The sequence below is a fragment of the Oncorhynchus tshawytscha genome, unplaced genomic scaffold (assembly GCF_018296145.1).
Source record: "Oncorhynchus tshawytscha isolate Ot180627B unplaced genomic scaffold, Otsh_v2.0 Un_scaffold_7219_pilon_pilon, whole genome shotgun sequence".
NCBI lineage: Eukaryota > Metazoa > Chordata > Actinopteri > Salmoniformes > Salmonidae > Oncorhynchus > Oncorhynchus tshawytscha.
This window is the reverse complement of record NW_024609719.1, coordinates 32,501-57,500: the sequence shown is the minus strand read 5'-3', so window position 1 is coordinate 57,500 and position 25,000 is coordinate 32,501. Positions and strand designations below refer to the sequence as shown.

The 25,000-nt window shown below is 44.3% G+C and overlaps 1 protein-coding gene across 8 annotated transcripts in view; it reads right to left on the bottom strand.

Moving 5' to 3' along the window:
• rbm47 (RNA binding motif protein 47) overlaps positions 1-25,000 on the bottom strand; it is an 82,234-nt gene that overhangs the window by 43,778 nt on the left and 13,456 nt on the right. Inside the window, exon 1 of one of the 8 annotated variants that reach the window (XM_042317237.1) lies at positions 18,906-19,281. The exons of the other annotated variants lie outside the window; for them this stretch is intronic. The gene's annotated coding sequence lies outside the window, so the exon portion shown is untranslated. Of the gene's footprint in view, positions 1-18,905; positions 19,282-25,000 lie in introns of those variants that run through there. 8 annotated transcript variants of the gene reach the window in all.

The following is a 25,000-nucleotide window of genomic DNA, read 5'->3' as shown; positions in this document are numbered from 1 at the left end:
AATGAGTTACAGGACAAAATACAAACCCTCCAACCCAAAAAGGCCTGTGGTGTTGACAGTATCCTAAATTAAATGATAAAATATATAGACAACAAATTCCAATTGGCTAAACTTAAACTCTAAAACTAAAATTCTTTAATTATCCTTAGCTCTGTTATCATCCCTAATATTTGGTACCAAAGAGACCAAGGACTGATCGCCCAAATCCACAAAAGTGGAGACAAATTTGACCCCAATAATTACCGTGGGATATGCGTCAACAGAAACCTTGGGAAAATCCTCTGCATTATCATTAACAGCAGACTCGTACATTTCCTCAGTGAAAATAATGTACTGAGAAAATGTCAAATTGGCTTTTTTACTAAATTACCGTACAACAGACCATGTATTCACCCTGCACACCCTAATTGACAAACATCAAAACAAAACAAAGGCAGAGTCTCATGCTTTGTCGATTTAAAAAAAAGCTTTCGACTCAATTTGGCACGAGGGTCTGCTATACAAATGGATGGAGAGTGGTGTTGGGGAAAAACATTATACAATACATGTACACAAACAACAAGTGTGCGGTTAAAATTGGCAAAATACACACATTTCTTTCAACAGGGTCGTGGGGTGAGACAGGGATGCAGCTTAAGCCCCACCCTCTTCAACATATATATCAACGAACAGTCTACAGCATCCGGCCTCACCCTACTAGAATCTGAAGTCAAATGTCTACTGTTTGCTGATGATCTGGTGCTTCTGTCCCCAACCAAGGAGGGCCTACAGCAGCACCTAGATCTTATGCATAGATTCTGTCAGACCTGGGCCCTGACAGTAAATCTCAGTAAAACCAAAATAATGGTGTTCCAAAAAAGGTCCAGTCTCCAGGACCACAAATACAATTTCCATCTAGACACCTTTGCCCTAGAGCACAGAAAAAACTATACATACCTCGGCCTAAACATCAGTGCCACAGGTAGCTTCCTCAAAGCTGCAAACGATCTGAGAGACAAGGCAAGAAGGGCCTTCTAGGCCATCAAAAGGAACATAAAATTTGACATGCCAATTAGGATCTGGCTAAAAATACTTGAATCAGTTATAGAACCCATTGCTCTTTATGGTTGTGAGGTCTGGGGTCACCAACCAAGAATTCACAAAATGTGAAAAACACCAAATTGAGACTCTGCACGCAGAATTCTGCAAAAAATATCCTCAGTTTAAAATGTACATGTGAAACACCAAATAATGCAGAGCCGAATTAGGCCGATACCCGCTAATGATCAAAAATCCAGAAAAGAGCCGTTAAATTCTACAACCACCTAAAAGGAAGTGATTGCCAAACCTTCCATAACAAAGCCATCACCTACGGAGAGATGAACCTGGAGAAGAGTCCCCAAAGCAAGCTGGTCCTGGGGCTCTGTTCACAAACAGACCCCACAGAGCCCCAGGACAGCAGAACAATTAGACCCAACCAAATCAGGAGAAAACAAAAAGATAATTACTTGACACATTGGAAAGAATTAACAAAAAAACAGAGCAAACTAGAATGCTATTTGTCCCTAAACAGAGAGTACACAGTGGCAGAATACCTGACCACTGTGACTGACCCAAACTTAAGGAAAGCTTTGACTATGTTCAGACTCAGTGAGCATAGCCTTGCTAATGAGAAAGGCCGCCGTAGCCAGACATGGCTCTCAAGAGAAGACAGGCTATGTGCTCTGCCCACAAAATGAGGTGGAAACTGAGCTGCACTTCCTAACCTCCTGCCCAATGTATGACCATATTAGAGAGACATATTTCACTCAGATTACACAGATACACAAAGAATTCGAAAACAAACCCAATCTTGATAACCTCCCATATCTACTGGGTAAAATACCACAGTGTGCCAACACAGCAGCAATATTTGTGACCTGTTGCCACAAGAAAAGGGCAACCAGTGAAGAACAAACACCATTGTAAATACAAACCATATTTATGCTTATTTATTTTCCCTTTGGTACTTTTTTGCACATCGTTACAACACTGTATATAGTGGAGTGATAGAAGTACAGAAGATGTAGAGACACTGGTGTGCAAAGGAGCAAGATAAATCAAATAAATAATAAGTGTGGGGATGAGGTAGTTGGATGGGCTATTGACAGATGGGCTATGTAGAGGTGCAGTGATAATGTTCATTTTTCTACCGAGGTACTTTAACTATTTGCACGTCGTTACAACACTGTAATAAGTATGGGGATGAGGTAGTACAGATGAGGTAGTTGGATGGGCTATTGACAGATGGGCTATGTAGAGGTGCAGTGATAATGTTTTTCTACCGAGGTACTCTAACTATTTGCAGGTCGTTACAACACTGTATATATTCATCATGACAGATATGTTAATATAACTATGATATTATAACTATAATGATTGTCAAAGCCTGAGGAACATCCCATGACCATTCATTCCCTGTCGTACTTACAATGTATATAACTGACAAGTACATAATGGACCATCCACGTTCCCTCACTGTCCTGAAATTATGTACCACTGTCCTGTCCTGTCCTGTCCTGTCCTGTCCTTACTGAAATGATGTACCACTGTCCTGTCCTGTCCTGTCCTTACTGAAATTATGTACCACTGTCCTGTCCTTACTGAAATGATGTACCACTGTCCTGTCCTGTCCTGTACTTACTGAAATGATGTACCACTGTCCTGTCCTGTCCTGTCCTGTCCTGTCCTGTCCTGTCCTGTCCTGTCCTTACTGAAATGATGTAAAACTGTCCTGTCCTGTCCTTACTGAAATGATGTACCACTGTCCTGTCCTGTCCTTACTGAAATGATGTACCACTGTCCTGTCCTGTCCTTACTGAAATGATGTACCACTGTCCTGTCCTGTCCTGTACTTACTGAAATGATGTACCACTGTCCTGTCCTGTCCTGTCCTGTCTGAAATGATGTAAAACTGTCCTGTCCTGTCCTTACTGAAATGATGTACCACTGTCCTGTCCTGTTCTTACTGAAATGATGTACCACTGTCCTGTCCTGTCCTTACTGAAATGATGTACCACTGTACTGTCCTGTCCTTACTGAAATGATGTACCACTGTCCTGTCCTTACTGAAATGATGTACCACTGTCCTGTCCTTACTGAAATGATGTACCACTGTCCTGTCCTGTCCTGTACTTACTGAAATGATGTACCACTGTCCTGTCCTGTCCTTACTGAAATGATGTACCACTGTCCTGTCCTTACTGAAATGATGTACCACTGTCCTGTCCTGTACTGTCCTGTACTGTCCTGTCCTGTCCTGTCCTGTCCTGTCCTGTACTGTCCTGTACTGTCCTGTCCTGTCCTGTACTGTCCTGTCCTGTACCGTCCTGTCCTGTCCTGTACTGTCCTGTACTGTCCTGTACTGTCCTGTCCTGTCCTGTCCTGTACTGTCCTGTCCTGTACCGTCCTGTCCTGACTGAAATGATGTACCACTGTACTGCTTTATTTATCCAAATCAAAATCAAATCAAATGTATTTATATAGCCCTTCGTACATCAGCTGATATCTCAAAGTGCTGTACAGAAACCCAGCCTAAAACCCCAAACAGCAAGCAATGCAGGTGTAGAAGCACGGTGGCTAGGAAAAACTCCCTAGAAAGGCCAAAACCTAGGAAGAAACCTAGAGAGGAACCAGGCTATGCGGGGTGGCCAGTCCTCTTCTGGCTGTGCCGGGTGGAGATTATAACAGAACATGGCCAAGATGTTCAAATGTTCATAAATGACCAGCATGGTCAAATAATAATAATCACAGTAGGTGTCGAGGGTGCAGCAAGTCAGCAGCAAGACAGCACCTCAGGAGTAAATGTCAGTTGGCCTTTCATAGCCGATCATTCAGAGTATCTCTACCACTCCTGCTTTCTACTTGTACCACTTGTATTTCATGCCAATAAAGCAATCTGACTTTGAGAGAGAGAGAAAGAAAGAGAGAGTGAGAGAAAGAGAGAGAGAGAAAGAGAGAGCGAGAGAGAGAGAGGGTGATAGAGAGAATGAGAGAGGGAGAGAGGTTGACACAGAGAGAATGAGAGAGGGAGAGAGGGTGAGAGAGAGAGAAAGAGAGAGAGTGAGAGGAGGGGAGAGAGAGAAATGGGGAGAAAGAGAGAGAGAGAAAGAGAGAGAGAGAGAGAGAGAGAGAGAAAGAGCCTTTCCCCCTTTCTAACCCTGTTGATGTGAAACCAGATGAAAGATGAACTGTCAGTCATCAGCATCAGCAGATTCATGGTGTTCAGATGACCGGCCGCCCAGGTCACCTGACTAGTGATCAACCATTAACCGTTTATACCACAGGAAGACACGAACGAGGGAATGAGTGACTCGACTGATGGAGGACAGAAAAACATCCCTCCTTCAATCATTACACACACACACACACACACACACACACACACACACACACACACACACACACACACACACACACACACACACACACTCTCGCTCCAAAGGCCCACCTAAGCCCTTTGAAACCTAAGGAATCTGCCTAGTAGACAAACCTAGCAATAAACAGGAATCAACCCAGCAATCTAGCTGTAATATACTGTCCAACAGCCATCATAAAGGAGAAGGAGCAGTCAGTTATCTAGGGGGTTCCAAGCAAGGCTCCAACACCATTAAGTTTGCCGACGACACAACAGTGGTAGGGCCCGATCACCGACAACGATGAGACGGCCTACAGGGAGGAGATCAGAGACCTGGTGGTAGGGCCCGATCACCGACAACAATGAGACAGCCTACAGGGAGGAGGTCAGAGACCTGGTGGTAGGGCCCGATCACCGACAACAATGAGACAGCCTACAGGGAGGAGGTCAGAGACCTGGTGGTGCCAGGACAACAACCTCTACAGGACTAAAGGAGGACCGAACAGGCCCACATTCACATCGATGAGGTTGTAGTGGAGCGGGTTGAGAGTTTCAAGTTCCTTGGTGTCCACATCACCAACAAACTACCATGGTCCAATCCCACCATGACAGTCGTGAAGCTGGCACAACAAAAGATTGAAAAGATTTGGCATTGGTCCTCAGATCCTCAGAAGGTTCTACAGCTGCACCATCGAGAGCATGGTTGCATCACCGCCTGGTATGGTACCTGCTCGGCATCTGACCGCAAGGTGCAACAGAGGGTAGTGAGTACTGCCCAGTACATCACTGGGGCCAAGCTTCCTGACATCCAGGACCTATATCCTAGGGACATCCAGGATCTATATCCTAGGGACATCCAGAATCTATATCCTAGGGACATCCAGGATCTATATCCTAGGGACATCCAGGACCTATATCCTAGGGACATCCAGGACCTATATAATAGGAACATCCAGGACCTATATCCTAGGGACATCCAGGATATATATAATGGGACATCCAGGACCTATATCCTAGGGACATCCAGGACCTATATCCTAGGGACATCCAGGTCCTATATCCTAGGGACATCCAGGACCTATATAATGGGACATCCAGGATCTATATACTAGGGACATCCAGGTCCTATATCCTAGGGACATCCAGGACCTATATCCTAGGGACATCCAGGACCTATATCCTAGGGACATCCAGGACCTATATCCTAGGGACATCCAGGATCTATATCATAGGAACATCCAGGACCTATATCCTAAGGACATCCAGGACCTATATCCTAGGGACATCCAGGTCCTATATCCTAGGGACATCCAGGACCTATATAATGGGACACCAAGGATCTATATCATAGGAACATCCAGGACCTATATCCTAGGGACATCCAGGACCTATATCCTAGGGACATCCAGGTCCTATATCCTAGGGACATCCAGGACCTATATAATGGGACATCCAGGATCTATATACTATGGACATCCAGGTCCTATATCCTAGGGACATTCAGGACCTATATCCTAGGGACATCCAGGATCTATATCATAGGAACATCCAGGACCTATATCCTAGGGACATCCAGGACCTATATCCTAGGGACATCCAGGATCTATATACTAGGGACATCCAGGTCCTATATACTAGATGTTGAGTTGACAAGGTACAAATCTGTCATTCTGCCCCCTGAACAAGGCAGTTTAACCCACTGTTCCTAGACCAGTTAACCCACTGTTCCTAGGCCAGTTAACCCACTGTTCCTAGACCAGTTAACCCACTGTTCCTAGACCAGTTAACCCACTGTTCCTAGACCAGTTAACCCACTGTTCCTAGACCAGTTAACCACTGTTCCTAGACCAGTTAACCCACTGTTCCTAGACCAGTTAACCCACTGTTCCTAGACCAGTTAACCCACTGTTCCTAGACCAGTTAACCCACTGTTCCTAGACCAGTTAACCCACTGTTCCTAGACCAGTTAACCCACTGTTCTTAGACCAGTTAACCCACTGTTCCTAGACCAGTTTACCCACTGTTCCTAGACCAGTTAACCCACTCCCCCTCTCTCCCCCTCTCCTCTCCCCCTCCACTCCATTTCCCCCTCTCTCCCTCTCCTCCCACTCCTACCTCCCAACTCCCCCTCTCTCCCCCTCACCCTCTCCTCCCCATTTCCCCCTCTCTCCCTCTCCTCCCACCTTAGTCCCAACTCCCCCTCTCTCCCCCTCTCCCCTCCCTATCCACCCATTTCCCCCTCTCCCCTCTCCTCCCACTCCTACCTCCCAACTCCCCCTCTCTCCCCTCTCACCCTCTCATTTCCCCCTCTCTCCCTCTCCTCCCACTCTTACCTCCCAAAGGAGGGAGGAAAGGGAAGGGGAGAGGGGGTAATCTCCCCCCTCCTCTCCCCCTCCAAGGAGGGAGGAAAGGGAAGGGGAGAGGGGGTCCATTTCCCCCATCTCTCCCTCTCCTCCCCACGAAGGACCTCCCAACTCCCCCTCTCTCCCCCTCTCACCCTCTCCTCTCCCATCTCCCCCTCTCTCATCTCCTTTAAACTTGAGTGAACAAGAGGTTTGAGGGTGACAGGTACAGGAACCAGGATAATGAAGGAGGGAGGAAAGGGGACAAGAGGGGGGGGTAATGCTGGGACATCACACTACGGAGAGGTGGAGAGAGGGGATAATGAAGGAGGGAGGAAGGGAAGGGGAGAGGGGGGGTAATGCTGGACATCACACCACGGAGAGGTGGAGAGAGGGGATAATGAAGGAGGGAGGAAAGGGGACAGGAGGGGGGTAATGCTGGGACATCACACCATGGAGAGGTGGAGAGAGGGGATAATGAAGGAGGGAGGAAAGGGGAGAGGGGGGGGTTATGCTGGGACATCACACCACGGAGAGGTGGAGAGAGGGGATAATGAAGGAGGGAGGAAAGGGAAGGGGAGAGGGGGTAATGCTGGGACATCACATGAGAAGGGGAGAGAGGGAGAGGGAGGAGGGGTAATGAGAAGGGGAGAGGAGAAGGAGGGGGGGGGGGGTAATGAGAAGGCAGAGAGGGAGAGGAGGGGGGGGTAATGAGAAGGGGAGAGGAGGGGGTAATGAGAAGGCAGAGAGGGAGAGGAGGGGGGGGAGAATGAGAAGGCAGAGAGGGAGAGGAGTGGAAGAAGGGAGGAGGGGAAGGAGAGAACCAAGTGTTCCCTCGATCTCTTCAACCCCCCACCTGCCTGGCACTAGAAAGCTCTTCAAATGTGAAACTGGCCCACCGACACACACACACACACACACACACACACACACACACACACACACACACACACACACACACACACACACACACACACACACACACACACACACACACACACACACACAACCACTCTGATCGCACACACACTTCAGGTTGTATTCAGTTCATTTACCGAGCCTCCCCTCTGATCATTCTCATGTTGTGTTCTCCAACTAACCAATCTGATCGTTCTCATGTTGTGATCTCCAACTAACCAATCTGATCATTCTCATGTTGTGTTCTCCAACTAACCACTCTGATCGTTCTCATGTTGTGTTCTCCAACTAACCACTCTGATCGTTCTCATGTTGTGTCCTCCAACTAACCACTCTGATCATTCTCATGCCTTCGTATGACAGTACAATGTTGAGTGTGTTTTTATCAGCTCAGTAAAGTGTCTCACCCTAATGACCCGCTTATCTTCTGTGGGCGTTGTCATTCTGCTCTCTCTCTGCGTCTCAGGTTAGTCTCGTAAAAATCTAACAAATGGTCCCCTCCGACCAATCACAATGGAGAATAACAGCTGTAACCATGGAGAGCCCCATCCTGCTGAGTCATGACCTCCATTACATTACTTTATGATGCTGTACTTCCACAAAATGGCTGCCGGCGCGGCGTCACGTAGCAGGCCTGTTGTTATCAGGCCACATTAGAGAGGACTGACGTGCAACACTTTATAAACACCAAGTGCCATGGTACAGTTGTAGGGTCGAGTTCACTTCATGGGCTAGCAATAGGAGTTAGCTTCATGGGCTAGCACTAGGAGTTAGCTTCATGGGCTAGCAATAGGAGTTAGCTTCATGGGCTAGCATTAGGAGTTAGCTTCATGGGCTAGCACTAGGAGTTAGCTTTAATGGGCTAGCACTAGGAGTTAGCTTCAATGGGCTAGTACTAGGAGTTAGCTTCATGGGCTAGCATTAGGAGTTAGCTTGATGGGCTAGCACTGGGAGTTAACATTATGGGCTAGGATTATGATTTAACTTTATTGGCTAGCACTATGAGTTAGGTTCATGGTCTAATTTTATGAGTTAGCTTCAGGGGCTAGGATTATGAGATACCTTTATGGGCTAGCATTATGAGTTAGTTCATGGGTTAGGATTAGGAGTTATCTTCATGTGCTAGCACTAGGAGTTAGTTTAATGGGCTAGGATTATGAGTTAACTTCATGGGCTAGCACTAGGAGTTAGTTTAATGGGTTAGGATTATGAGTTAGCACTACGGGTTAACATTATATGCATTATAGCATTATATGCTAGCATTACTTGTGTAATGAGTTAGCGTTCTGAGATAGCACCATGAACTAGCTCTAGGTAATGAGCTAGCGTTAGCCGGCTTAGCTTCCTCAGACGAAACACATTCCTTCAGCTAATCAGCAAGCGTCGTCCTCAAGGCCATAGCAGACATTGTTTCCTACTATCACCCGTAATACTGATGCCGTCACACCGCTGATAAAAACTTCACTGTGTGTGTGTGTGGGCATGAAGTGTATGTGAGCGATATGTATGTGTGTGTGTTTGTGTTTTATATATGTTTGTGATCCTGAGGTGTGTGTGTGTATGTGTGTGTGTGTGTGTGTTGTGCCCTCTGTTTGACATCGCATTTTATACCACGTGTTGGGACCACTGATAAAGGTTTTACACACACACACACACACACACACACACACACACACACACACACACACACACACACACACACACACACACGCACACCAACTATCTCTGTCACTCAGACAGCGTATTGCTCAAACACCAAATTCATGTTAAAATAATGAGATTGACGTGGCGTTAAAGACAAAGCATGTTGTTATCAGTAGTTCTGTGGAAACAGCCGAGCTACGCCCCGGTTCAAAACTACGGGCCCCGGTTCAACACTACAGGCCCCGGTTCAACACTACAGGCCCCGGTTCAACACTATAGGCCCCGGTTCAACACTACAGGCCCCGGTTCAACACTACAGACCCCGGTTAAACACTACAGGCCCCGGTTAAACACTACAGGCCCCGGTTCAACACTACAGACCCCGGTTAAACACTACAGGCCCCGGTTCAACACTACAGGCCCCGGTTCAGAACTACAAACCCCGGTTCAACAGTACAAGCCCCGGTTCAACACTACAGGCCCCGGTTCAACACTACAGGCCCCGGTTCAACACTACAGGCCCCGGATCAACACTACAGGCCCCGGTTCAACACTACAGGCCCCGGTTCAACACTACAGACCCCGGTTAAACACTACAGGCCCCGGTTCAACACTACAGGCCCCGGTTCAACACTACAGGCCCCGGTTCAACACTACGGGCTCCAGTTCAACACTATGGGCCAAGGTTCAACACTACAGGCCCCAGTTCAACACTACGGGCTCCAGTTCAACACTATGGGCCAGGTTCAACACTACAGGCCCCAGTTCAACACTACAGGCCCCGGTTCAACACTACGGGCTCCAGTTCAACACTATGGGCCAAGGTTCAACACTACAGGCCCCAGTTCAACACTACGGGCCCTGGTTCAACAATACAAGCCCCGGTTCAACACTACAGTCCCCGGTTCAACAATACAAGCCCCGGTTCAAAACTACGGGCCCCGGTTCAACACTACGGGCCCCGGTTCAACACGACGGGCACCGGTTCAACACTACGGGCCCCGGTTCAACAGTACGGGCCAAGGTTCAACACTACAGGCCCCGGTTCAACACTATAGGCCCCGGTTCAACACTACAGGCCCCGGTTCAACACTACAGACCCCGGTTAAACACTACAGGCCCCGGTTAAACACTACAGGCCCCGGTTCAACACTACAGACCCCGGTTAAACACTACAGGCCCCGGTTCAACACTACAGGCCCCGGTTCAACACTACAAACCCCGGTTCAACAGTACAGGCCCCGGTTCAACAGTACAGGCCCCGGTTCAACATTACAGGCCCCGGTTCAACACTACAGGCCCCGGTTCAACACTACGGGCCCCAGTTCAACACTACGGGCCAAGGTTCAACACTACAGGCCCCGGTTCAACACTACAGGCCCCGGTTCAACACTACGGGCCCCGGTTCAACACTACGGGCCCCAGTTCAACACTACAGGCCCCGGAACAACACTGAGGGCCCCGGAACAACACTACGGGCCCCGGTTCAACACTACGGGCCCCGGTTCAACACTACAGGCCCAGGTTCAACACTACGGGACCCGGTTCAACACTACAGGCCCCGGTTCACACTACGGGCCCCGGTTCAACACTACGGGCCCCGGTTCAACACTACGGGCCCCGGTTCAACACTACGGGCCCCGGTTCAACACTACAGGCCCCGGATCAACACTACAGTCCCCGGTTCAAAACTACGGGCCCCGGTTCAACACTACGGGCCCCGGTTCAACACTACGGGCCCCGGTTCAACACGACGGGCCCCGGTTCAACACTACGGGCCCCGGTTCAACACTACGGGCCAAGGTTCAACACTACAGGCCCCGGACCAACACTACAGGCCCCGGTTCAACACTACGGGCCCCGGTTCAACACTACGGGCCCCGGTTCAACACTACGGGCCCCGGTTCAACACTACGGGCCCCGGTTCAACACTACGGTCCCCGGTTCAACACTACGGGCCCCGGTTCAACACTACAGGCCCCGGATCAACACTACAGGACCCGGTTCAACACTACAAGCCCCGGTTCAACACTACAGACCCGGTTAAACACTACAGGCCCCGGTTCACACTACAGGCCCCGGTTCAACACTACAAACCCCGGTTCAACAGTACAGGCCCCGGTTCAACACTACAGGCCCCGGTTCAACACTACGGGCCCCGGTTCAATACTACGGGCCCCGGTTCAACACTACGGGCCCCGGTTCAACACTACGGGCCCCGGTTCAACACTACAGGCCCCGGTTCAACACTACAGGCCCCGGTTCAACACTACAGGCCCCGGTTCACCAGAACAGGCCCCGGTTCAACACTACAGGCCCCGGTTCAACACTATAGGCCCCGGTTCAACACTACAGGCCCCGGTTCAACAGTACAGACCCCGGTTAAACACTACAGACCATAATAACACTAACCAGACCATAATAACACTAACCAGTGGTCTGGATATTACCATAATAACACTAACCAGACCATAATAACACTAACCAGACCATAATAACACTAACGAGACCATAATAACACTAACCAGTGGTATGGATATTGCCATAATAACACTAACCAGACCATAATAACACTAACCAGACCATAATAACACTAACCAGACCATAATAACACCAACCAGTGGTATGGATATTACCATAACAACACTAACCAGACCATAATAACACTAACCAGACCATAATAACACTAACCAGACCATGATAACACTAATCAGACCATAATAACACTAACCAGACCATAATAACACTAACCAGTGGTATGGATATTACCATAATAACACTAACCAGACCATAATAACACTAACCAGACCATAATAACACTAACCAGACTATAACAACACTAACCAGACCATAATAACACTAAACAGACCATAATAACACTAACCAGACCGTATCAACACTAACCAGACCATAATAACACTAACCAGACCATAATAACACTAACCAGACCACATTAACACTAACTAGACCATAATAACACTAACCAGACCATAATAACACTAACCAGACCATAATAACACTAACCAGGGGTCTGGATATTACCATCATAACACTAACCAGACCATAATAATACTAACCAGACCATAATAACACTAACCAGACCATAATAACACTAACCAGACCATAACAACACTAACCAGACCATAACAACACTAACCAGACCATAACAACACTAACCAGTGGTATGGATATTACCATAATAACACTAACCAGACCATAATAACACTAACCAGAGCATAATAACACTAACCAGACCATAATAACACTAACCAGTGGTATGGATATTACCATAACAACACTAACCAGACCATAATAACACTAACCAGACCATAATAACACTGACCAGACCATAATAACACTAACCAGACCATATTAACACGAACCAGTGGTATGGATATTACCATAATAACACTAACCAGACCATAATAACACTAACCAGACCATAACAACACTAACCAGAACATAATAACACTAACCAGACCATAATAACACTAACCAGTGGTATGGATATTACCATAATAACACTAACCAGACCATAACAACACTAACCAGACCATAATAACACTAACCAGACCATAATAACACTAACCCGACCGTAATAACACTAACCAGACCAAAATAACACTAACCAGACCAAATAACACTAACCAGACCATAATAACACTAACCAGACCATAATAACACTAACCAGAGGTATGGATATTACCATAACAACACTAACCAGACCATAATAACACTAACCAGACCAAAATAACAGTAACCAGACCATAATAACACTAACCAGTGGTATGGATATTACCATAATAACACTAACCAGACCATAACAACACTAACCAGACCATAATAACACTAACCAGACCATAATAACACTAACCAGACCATAATAACACTAACCAGACCATAATAACACTAACCAGACCACAACAACACTAACCAGACCATAATAACACTAACCAGACCATAATAACACTAACCAGACCATAATAACCCTAACCAGACCATAATAACACTAACCAGTGGTGTGGATATTACCATAATGACACTAACCAGACCATAATAACACTAACCAGACCATAATAACACTAACCAGACCATAATAACACTAACCAGTGGTGTGGATATTACCATAATAACACTAACCAGACCATATTAACACTAACCAGACCATAATAACACTAACCAGTGGTCTGGATATTACCATAATAACACTAACCAGACCATAATAACACTAACCGGACCATAATAACACTATCCAGACCATAATAACACTAACCAGTGGTATGGATATTACCATAACAACACTAACCAGTGGTATGGATATTACCATAATAACACTAACCAGACCATAATAACACTAACCAGACCATAATAACACTAACCAGGGGTCTAGATATTACCATAATAACACTAACCAGACCATAATAACACTAACCAGACCATAATAACACTAACCAGACCATAATAACACTAACCAGGGGTATGGATATTACCATAACAACACTAACCAGTGGTATGGATATTACCATAACAACAATAACCAGTGGTATGGATATTACCATAATAACACTAACCAGACCATAATAACACTAACCAGACCATAATAACACTAACCAGACCATAACAACACTAACCAGGCCATAATAACACTAACCAGACCATAATAACACTAACCAGACCATATTAACACTAACCAGACCATAATAACACTAACCAGTGGTATGGATATTACCATAATAACACTAACCAGACCATAATAACACTAACCAGACCATAATAACACTAACCGGACCGTAATAAGACTAACCAGACCATAATAACACTAACCAGACCATAATAACACTAACAAGTGGTCTGGATATTACCCTAACAACACTAATCAGTGGTATGGATATTATCATAATAACACTAACCAGACCATATAAACACTAACCAGTGGTCTGGATATTACCATAATAATACTAACCAGACCATAATAACACTAACCAGACCATAATAACACTAACCAGACCATAATAACACTAACCAGAGGTATGGATATTACCATAACAACACTAACCAGACCATAATAACACTATCCAGACCATAATAACACTAACCAGTGGTATGGATATTACCATAACAACACTAACCAGTGGTATGGATATTACCATAATAACACTAACCAGACCATAATAACACTAACCAGACCATAATAACACTAACCAGACCATAATAACACTAACCAGACCATAATAACACTAACCAGACCATAATAACACTAACCAGACCATAATAACACTAACCAGACCCAGACCATAATAACACTAACCAGTGGTATGGATATTACCATAATAACACTAACCAGACCATAATAACACTAACCAGACCATAATAACACTAACCATACCATAATAACACTAACCAGACCATAAAAACAATAACCAGACCATAATAACACTAACCAGACCATAATAACACTAACCAGACCATAATAACACTAACAAGACCATAATAACACTAACCAGTGGTATGTGGTATATATTACCATAATAACACTAACCAGACCATAATAACACTAACCAGACCATAATAACACTAACCATACCATAATAACACTAACCAGACCATAAAAACAATAACCAGACCATAATAACACTAACCAGACCATAATAACACTAACCAGACCATAATAACACTAACCAGTGGTATGGATATTACCATAATAACACTAACCAGACCATAATAACACTAACCAGACCATAATAACACTAACCATACCATAATAACACTAACCAGACCATAAAAACAATAACCAGACCATAATAACATTAACCAGACCATAATAACACTAACCAGAACATATTAACACTAACAAGACCATAATAACACTAACCAGTGGTATGGATATTACCATAATAACACTAACCGGACCATAATAACACTAACCAGACCATAAATAACACTAACCAGACCATAATAACACTAACCAGAGGTATGGATATTACCATAATAACACTAACCAGACCATAATAACACTAACCAGACCAAAATACAGTAACCAGACCATAATAACACTAACCAGTGGTATGGATATTACCATAACAACACTAACCAGACCATAATAACACTAATCAGACCATAATAACACTAACCAGACCATAATAACACTAACCAGTGGTCTGGATATTACCATAACAACACTAACCAGACCATAATAACACTAACCAGACCCTAATAACACTAACCAGTGGTATGGATATTACCATAATAACACTAACCAGTGGTATGGATATTACCATAATAACACTAACCAGACCATAATAACACTAACCAGACCATAATAACACTAACCAGACCATAATAACACTAACCAGACCATAATAACACTAACCAGTGGTCTGGATATTACCATAATAACACTAACCAGACCATAATAACACTAACCTGTGGTCTGGATATTACCATAACAACACTAACCAGTGGTATGGATATTACCATAATAACACTAACCAGACCATAATAACACTAACCAGACCATAATAACACTAACCAGATCATAATAACACTAACCAGTGGTATGGATATTACCATAATAACACTAACCAGACCATAATAACACTAACAAGACCATAATAAGACTAACCAGTGGTCTGGATATTACCATAACAACACTAATCAGTGGTATGGATATTACCATAATAACACTAACCAGACCATAATAACACTAACCAGACCATAATAACACTAACCAGGGGTCTGGATAGTACCATAATAACACTAACCAGACCATAATAACACTAACCAGACCATAATAACACTAATAACACAGACCATAATAACCACTAACCAGAGGTATGGATATTACCATAATAACACTAACCAGACCATAATAACACTATCCAGACCATAATAACACTAACCAGTGGTATGGATATTACCATAACAACACTAACCAGTGGTATGGATATTACCATAATAACACTAACCAGACCATAATAACACTAACCAGACCATAATAACACTAACCATACCATAATAACACTAACCAGACCATAAAAACAATAACCAGACCATAATAACACTAACCAGACCATAATAACACTAACCAGACCATAATAACACTAACCAGTGGTATGGATATTACCATAATAACACTAACCAGACCATAATAACACTAACCAGACCATAATAACACTAACCATACCATAATAACACTAACCAGACCATAAAAACAATAACCAGACCATAATAACATTAACCAGACCATAATAACACTAACCAGAACATATTAACACTAACAAGACCATAATAACACTAACCAGTGGTATGGATATTACCATAATAACACTAACCAGACCATAATAACACTAACCAGACCATAATAACACTAACCAGACCATAATAACACTAACCGGACCGTAATAACACTAACCAGACCAAAATAACACTAACCAGACCATAATAACACTAACCAGAGGTATGGATATTACCATAACAACACTAACCAGACCATAATAACACTAACCAGACCAAAATAACAGTAACCAGACCATAATAACACTAAACGGCGGAATGGATATTACCATAACAACACTAACCAGACCATAATAACACTAATCAGACCATAATAACACTAACCAGACCATAATAACACTAACCAGTGGTCTGGATATTACCATAACAACACTAACCAGACCATAATAACACTAACCAGACCCTAATAACACTAACCAGTGGTATGGATATTACCATAATAACACTAACCAGTGGTATGGATATTACCATAATAACACTAACCAGACCATAATAACAAACCAGACCATAATAACACTAACCAGACCATAATAACACTAACCAGACCATAATAACACTAACCAGACCATAATAACACTAACCAGTGGTCTGGATATTACCATAATAACACTAACCAGACCATAATAACACTAACCTGTGGTCTGGATATTACCATAACAACACTAACCAGTGGTATGGATATTACCATAATAACACTAACCAGACCATAATAACACTAACCAGACCATAATAACACTAACCAGTCCATAATAACACTAACCAGACCATAATAACACTAACAAGACCATAATAACACTAACCAGTGGTCTGGATATTACCATAACAACACTAATCAGTGGTATGGATATTACCATAATAACACTAACCAGACCATATTAACACTAACCAGACCATAATAACACTAACCAGTGGTCTGGATATTACCATAATAACACTAACCAGACCATAATAACACTAACCAGACCATAATAACACTAACCAGAGGTATGGATATTACCATAACAACACTAACCAGACCATAATAACACTATCCAGACCATAATAACACTAACCAGTGGTATGGGTATTACCGTAACAACACTAACCAGTGGTATGGATATTACCATAATAACACTAACCAGACCATAATAACACTAACCAGACCCTAATAACACTAACCAGACCATAATAACACTAACCAGACCATAATAACACTTATTCAACGATTCTACAGACAACTCAACCAGAACACACACACAACCAGAACACACACACACAACCAGAACACACACACACAACCAGAACACACACACACACACACACCAGAACACACACACACCCAACCAGAACACACACACACACCAGAACACACACACTCAACCAGAACACACACTCAACCAGAACACACACTCAACCAGAACACACACTCAACCAGATCACACACTCAACCAGAACACACACTCGACCAGATCACACACACTCAACCAGAACACACACTCAACCAGATCACACACACTCAACCAGAACACACACACACTCAACCAGAACACACACTCAACCAGAACACACACACTCAACCAGAAAACACACACACACACAACCAGAACACACACACACTCAACCAGAACACACACACACTCAACCAGAACACACACTAAACCAGAACACACACACTCAACCAGAACACACACACAACCAGAACACACACACACACACCAGAACACACACACACAACCAGAACACACACACCACACACCAGAACACACACCCAACCAGAACACACACACACACCAGAACACACACACACACACAACCAGAACACACACACACACACACAACCAGAACACACACTCAACCAGAACACACACACACAACCAGAACACACACACACATTCAACCAGAACACACACTCAACCAGAACACACAGTCAACCAGAACACACACACTCAACCAGAAAACACACACACACAACAGAACACACACACACTCAACCAGAACACACACACACTCAACCAGAACACACACTAAACCAGAACACACACACTCAACCAGAACACACACACAACCAGAACACACACACACAACCAGAACACACACACACAACCAGAACACACACACACACACCAGAACACACACACACACAACCAGAACACACACACACCCAACCAGAACACACACACACACCAGAACACACACATACACCAGAACACACACACACAACCAGAACACACACACACACACACACAACCAGAACACACACTGAACCAGAACACACACACCCAACCAGAACACACACATACACACTTCAGTAACACAACCCATTAGAGAGTAAAACACAGTCATTGAAGTTTTACCTGTCTGGAGCAGTGAGGCAAGCTGTCCAAACCAAGGAGCCTCAGGCTGTCTGTCCCCCCTCTGTCCAAACCAAGGAGCCTCAGGCTGTCTGTCTGCTCCCTGTCCAAACCAAGGAGCCTCAGGCTGTCTGTCTGCCCTCTGTCCAAACCAAGGAGCCTCAGGCTGTCTGTCTGCTCTCTGTCCAAACCAAGGAGCCTCCGACTGTCTGTCTGCTCTCTGTCCAAACCAAGGAGCCTCCGGCTGTCTGTCTGCTCTCTATCCACTCTCTGACAATCTGTGATGCTGTCACACTCTACCTGCCTGCAGAGTGTGTGCTTAGGTTCCAAAGGTGGCCTAGTGTTTACCTAATGCCAAGGAGGGAGGGGCAGGGCCACTGGGTACAGGTAACCCCCTCCCTCCTCCACCCCCTCTCTCTCATGTCCTCCTTCTCACCCCTCCCTCCCTCTTACCTCCTCCTTCTCACCCTTCCCTCCCTCCCTCCCTCCTCCTCCTCTCTCTCACCTCCTCCTTCTCACCCCTCCCTCCTCCTCCTCCTCCTCTCTCTCACGTCCTCCTTCTCACCCCTCCCTCCCTCCCTCCTTCCTCCTCTGTCTCCCACCCCCTCCCACCCTCTTCCCTCAGTCCTGATTGGGTAAGAGAGAGAGAGCAGGTAGCTCATTGACAACACTCAGTGAGAGTTCAATAGAAGTGTGTGTGTGTGTGTGTGTGTGTGTGTGTGTGTGTGTGTGTGTGTGTGTGTGTGTGTGTGTGTGTGTGTGTGTGTGTGTGTGTGTGTGTGTGTGTGTGTGTGTGTGTGTGTGTGTGTGTGTGTGTGTGTGTGTTGGTTCTCCTATCCTTGTTGGGACCTAATATCCTGAAAAGTCCCCACAAGGACAGTTAAACAAGCTGAATGATCCATAATGGGGGCCATTTCCCACATCCCCATGAGGACAGAGGCTATTTTAAGATTAGGGTTTAGGGTTTAGGTTTTAGGGTTTAGGTTTTAGGGTTTAGGGTTTAGGGTTTAGGGTTAGAATTAGGGTTTAGGGTTTATCTTCAGGGTTAGAATTAGGGTTTAGGGTTTATCTTCAGGGTTAGAATGAGGGTTTAGGGTTTATCTTCAGGGTTAGAATTAGGGTTTAGGGTTTATCTTCAGGGTTAGAATTAGTGTTTAGGGTTTATCTTCAGGGTTAGAATTAGGGTTTAGGGTTTATCTTCAGGGTTAGAATTAGGGTTTAGGGTTTAGGGTTTATCTTCAGGGTCAGAATTAGGGTTTAGGGTTAAGGATTTATCTTCAGGGTTAGAATTAGGGTTTGGGGTTTAGGGTTTATCTTCAAGGTTAGAATTAGGGTTTAGGGTTTAGGGTTTATCTTCAGGGTTAGAATTAGGGTTTAGGGTTTATCTTCAGGGTCAGAATTAGGGTTTAGGGTTAAGGATTTATCTTCAGGGTTAGAATTAGGGTTTATCTTCAGGGTTAGAAGTAGGGTTGAGATTAAGGGGTTAGTGGTTATCTTCAGGGTTATAATTAGGATTTAGATTTAAGGGGTTAGTGGTTATCTTCAGGATTAGAATTAGGGTTTAGATTAAGGGGTTAGTGGTTCAGGATTAGAATTAGGGTTTAGATTAAGGGTTTATATTCAGGGTTAGAATTAGGGTTTAGGGTTTATCTTCAGGGTTAGAATTAGGGTTTAGGGTTTATCTTCAGGGTTAGAATTAGAGTTTAGGGTTTATCTTCAGGGTCAGAATTAGGGTTTAGGGTTTATCTTCTGTGTGTGTGTGTGTGTGTGTGTGTGTGTGTGTGTGTGTGTGTGTGTGTGTGTGTGTGTGTGTCAGTGAAATATTAACAAACGACTCTGTTAATGAAGGACCTACATTATAATCACGGATTCTCCAGAAACTATTTGATGACTGGCACAAAGAGGAGAACCTATGGCACAGTGCTATATTAACAAGACCATCCCCTGGCACAGTGCTATATTAACCAGACCATCCCCTGGCACAGTGCTATATTAACCAGACCATCCCCTGGTACAGTGCTATATTAACCAGACCATCCCCTGGCACAGTGCTATATTAACCAGACCATCCCCTGGCACAGTGCTATATTAACCAGACCATCCCCTGGTACAGTGTTATATTAACCAGACCATCCCCTGGTACAGTGCTATATTAACCAGACCATCCCCTGGTACAGTGCTATATTAACCAGACCATCCCCTGGCACAGTGCTATATTAACCAGACCATCCCCTGGTACAGTGTTATATTAACCAGACCAGGCTATTCTCTCTCTGTTTATTATGTATTAGAAACTACCACACCTGTCCATTATGTCTTAGAGACTACCACACCTGTCCATTATGTCTTAGAGACTATATTAACCACATCCTGGTACCATTATCCTGCTATATTAACTCCCCTGGTACAGTAGAGACTACCACACCTGTCCATTATGTCTTAGAGACTGTACCCTGTCCAGTGCTATGTCTTAGAGACTACCCACCTGTCCATTATGTATTTAGAGAGTACCATCACCTGTCCATTATGTCTTAGAGACTACCACACCTGTCCTATATCTTAGAGACTACCACACCTGTCCATTATGTCTTAGAGACTACCACACCTGTACACCTGTCCATTATGTCTTAGAGACCACCACACCTGTCTACATGTCTTAGAGAGTACCACACCATCCATTATGTCTTAGTGCTATACCACACCTGTCCATTATGTTTTATACCACACCTGTCCATTATGTCTTAGAGACTACCACACCTGTCCATTATGTCTTAGAGACCATCACCCTGTCCATTATGTCTTTAGAGAGTACCACACCTGTCCATTATGTCTTAGAGAGTACAACACCTGTCCATTATGTCTTAGAGACTACCACACCTGTCCATTATGTCTTAGAGACTGTACACCTGTCCATTATGTCTTAGAGACTACCACACCTGTCCATTATGTTTTAGAGAGTACCACACCTGTCCATTATGTCTTAGAGACTACCACACCTGTCTACTATATCTTAGAGACTACCACACCTGTCCATTATGTCTTAGAGACTACCACACCTGTACACCTGTCCATTATGTCTTAGAGACTACCACACCTGTCTACTATGTCTTAGAGTGTACCACACCTGTCCATAATGTCTTAGAGAGTACCACACCTGTCCATTATGTCTTAGAAACTACCTCACCTGTCCATTATGTCTTAGAGAGTACCACACCTGTCCATTATGTCTTAGAGAGTACCACACCTGTCCATAATGTCTTAGAGAGTACCACACCTGTCCATTATGTCTTAGAGAGTATCACACCTGTCCATAATGTCTTAGAGACTATCTCCCCTGTCCATTATGTCTTAGAGAGTACCACACCTGTCCATTATGTCTTAGAGAGTATTTCACCTGTCCATAATGTCTTAGAGACTACCACACCTGTCCATTATGTCTTAGAGAGTACCACACCTGTCCATTATGTCTTAGAGACTACCACACCTGTCCATTATGTCTTAGAGACTACCACACCTGTCCATTATGTCTTAGAGAGTACCACACCTGTCCATTATGTCTTAGAGACTACAACACCTGTCCATTATGTCTTAGAGAGTACCACACCTGTCCATTATGTCTTAGAGACTACAACACCTGTCCATTATGTCGTAAAGAGAATTACACCTGTCCATTATGTCTTAGAGATTATCATACCTGTCCATAATGTCTTAGAGACTACCACACCTGTCCATTATGTCTTAGAGAGTACTTCACCTGTCCATTATGCCTTAGAGAGTACCACACCTGTCCATTATGCCTTAGAGAGTACCACACCTGTCCATTATGTCTTAGAGAGTACCACACCTGTCCATTATGTCTTAGAGATTATCACACCTGTCCATAATGTCTTAGAGACTACCACACCTGTCCATTATGTCTTAGAGACTACCACACCTGTCCATTATGTCTTAGAGACTACCACACCTGTCCATTATGTCTTAGAGACTACCACACCTGTCCATTATGTCTTAGAGAGTACCACACCTGTCCATTATGTCTTAGAGACTACCACACCTGTCCATTATGTCTTAGAGACTACCACACCTGTCCATTATGTCTTAGAGACTACCACACCTGTCCATTATGTCTTAGAGACTACCACACCTGTCCATTATGTCTTAGAGAGTACCACACCTGTCCATTATGTCTTAGAGACTACCACACCTGTCCATTATGTCTTAGAGACTACCACACCTGTCCATTATGTCTTAGAGACTACCACACCTGTCCATTATGTCTTAGAGAGTACCACACCTGTCCATTATGTCTTAGAGACTACCACACCTGTCCATTATGTCTTAGAGAGTACCACACCTGTCCATTATGTCTTAGAGACTACCACACCTGTCCATTATGTCTTAGAGACTACCACACCTGTCCATTATGTCTTAGAGACTACCACACCTGTCCATTATGCTTAGAGACTACCACACCTGTCCATTATGTCTTAGAGACTACCACACCTGTCCATTATGTCTTAGAGACTACCACACTTAGAGACTACCACACTGTCCATTATGTCTTAGAGAGTACCACACCTGTCCATTATGTCTTAGAGACTACCACACCTGTCCATTATGTCTTAGAGACTACCACACCTGTCCATTATGTCTTAGAGAGTACCACACCTGTCCATTATGTCTTAGAGAGTACCACACCTGTCCATTATGTCTTAGAGAGTACCACACCTGTCCATTATGTCTTAGAGAGTACTTCACCTGTCCATTATGTCTTAGAGACTACAACACCTGTCCATTATGCCTTAGAGACTACCACAGCTGTATACCTGTCCATTATGCCTTAGAGACTACCACAGCTGTATACCTGTCTATTATGTCTTAGAGAGTACCACAGCTGTACACCTGGCCATTATGTCTTAGAGACTACCACAGCTGTATACCTGTCCATTATGTCTTAGAGACTACCACACCTGTCCATTATGTCTTAGAGACTACCACAGCTGTATACCTGTCCATTATGTCTTAGAGACTACCACACCTGTCCATTATGTCTTAGAGTACCACAGCTGTATACCTGTCCATTATGTCTTAGAGACTACCACACCTGTCCATTATGTCTTAGAGACTACCACAGCTGTATACCTGTCCATTATGTCTTAGAGACTACCACACCTGTCCATTATGTCTTAGAGACTACCACAGCTGTATACCTGTCCATTATGTCTTAGAGACTACCACACCTGTCCATTATGTCTTAGAGTACCACAGCTGTATACCTGTCCATTATGTCTTAGAGACTACCACAGCTGTATACCTGTCCATTATGTCTTAGAGACTACCACAGCTGTATACCTGTCCATTATGTCTTAGAGACTACCACAGCTGTCCATTATGTCTTAGAGACTACCACAGCTGTATACCTGTCCATTATGTCTTAGTCTTAGACTACCACAGCTGTCCATTATGTCTTAGAGACTACCACAGCTGTCTTAGATAGACTACCACAGCTGTATACCTGTCCATTATGTCTTAGAGACTACCACAGCTGTATACCTGTCCATTATGTCTTAGAGACACCACAGCTTATGTCCATTATGTCTTAGAGACTACCACAGCTGTATACCTGTCCATTATGTCTTAGAGACTACCACAGCTGTATACCTGTCCATTATGTCTTAGAGACTACCACAGCTGTATACCTGTCCATTATGTCTTAGAGACTACCACAGCTGTATACCTGTCCATTATGTCTTAGAGACTACCACAGCTGTATACCTGTCCATTATGTCTTAGAGACTACCACAGCTGTATACCTGTCCATTATGTCTTAGAGACTACCACAGCTGTATACCTGTCCATTATGTCTTAGAGACTACCACACCTGTCCATTATGTCTTAGAGACTACCACAGCTGTATACCTGTCCATTATGTCTTAGAGACTACCACACCTGTCCATTATGTCTTAGAGACTACCACACCTGTCCATTATGTCTTAGAGACTACCACAGCTGTATACCTGTCCATTATGTCTTAGACTACCACAGCTGTATACCTGTCCATTATGTCTTAGAGACTACCACAGCTGTATACCTGTCCA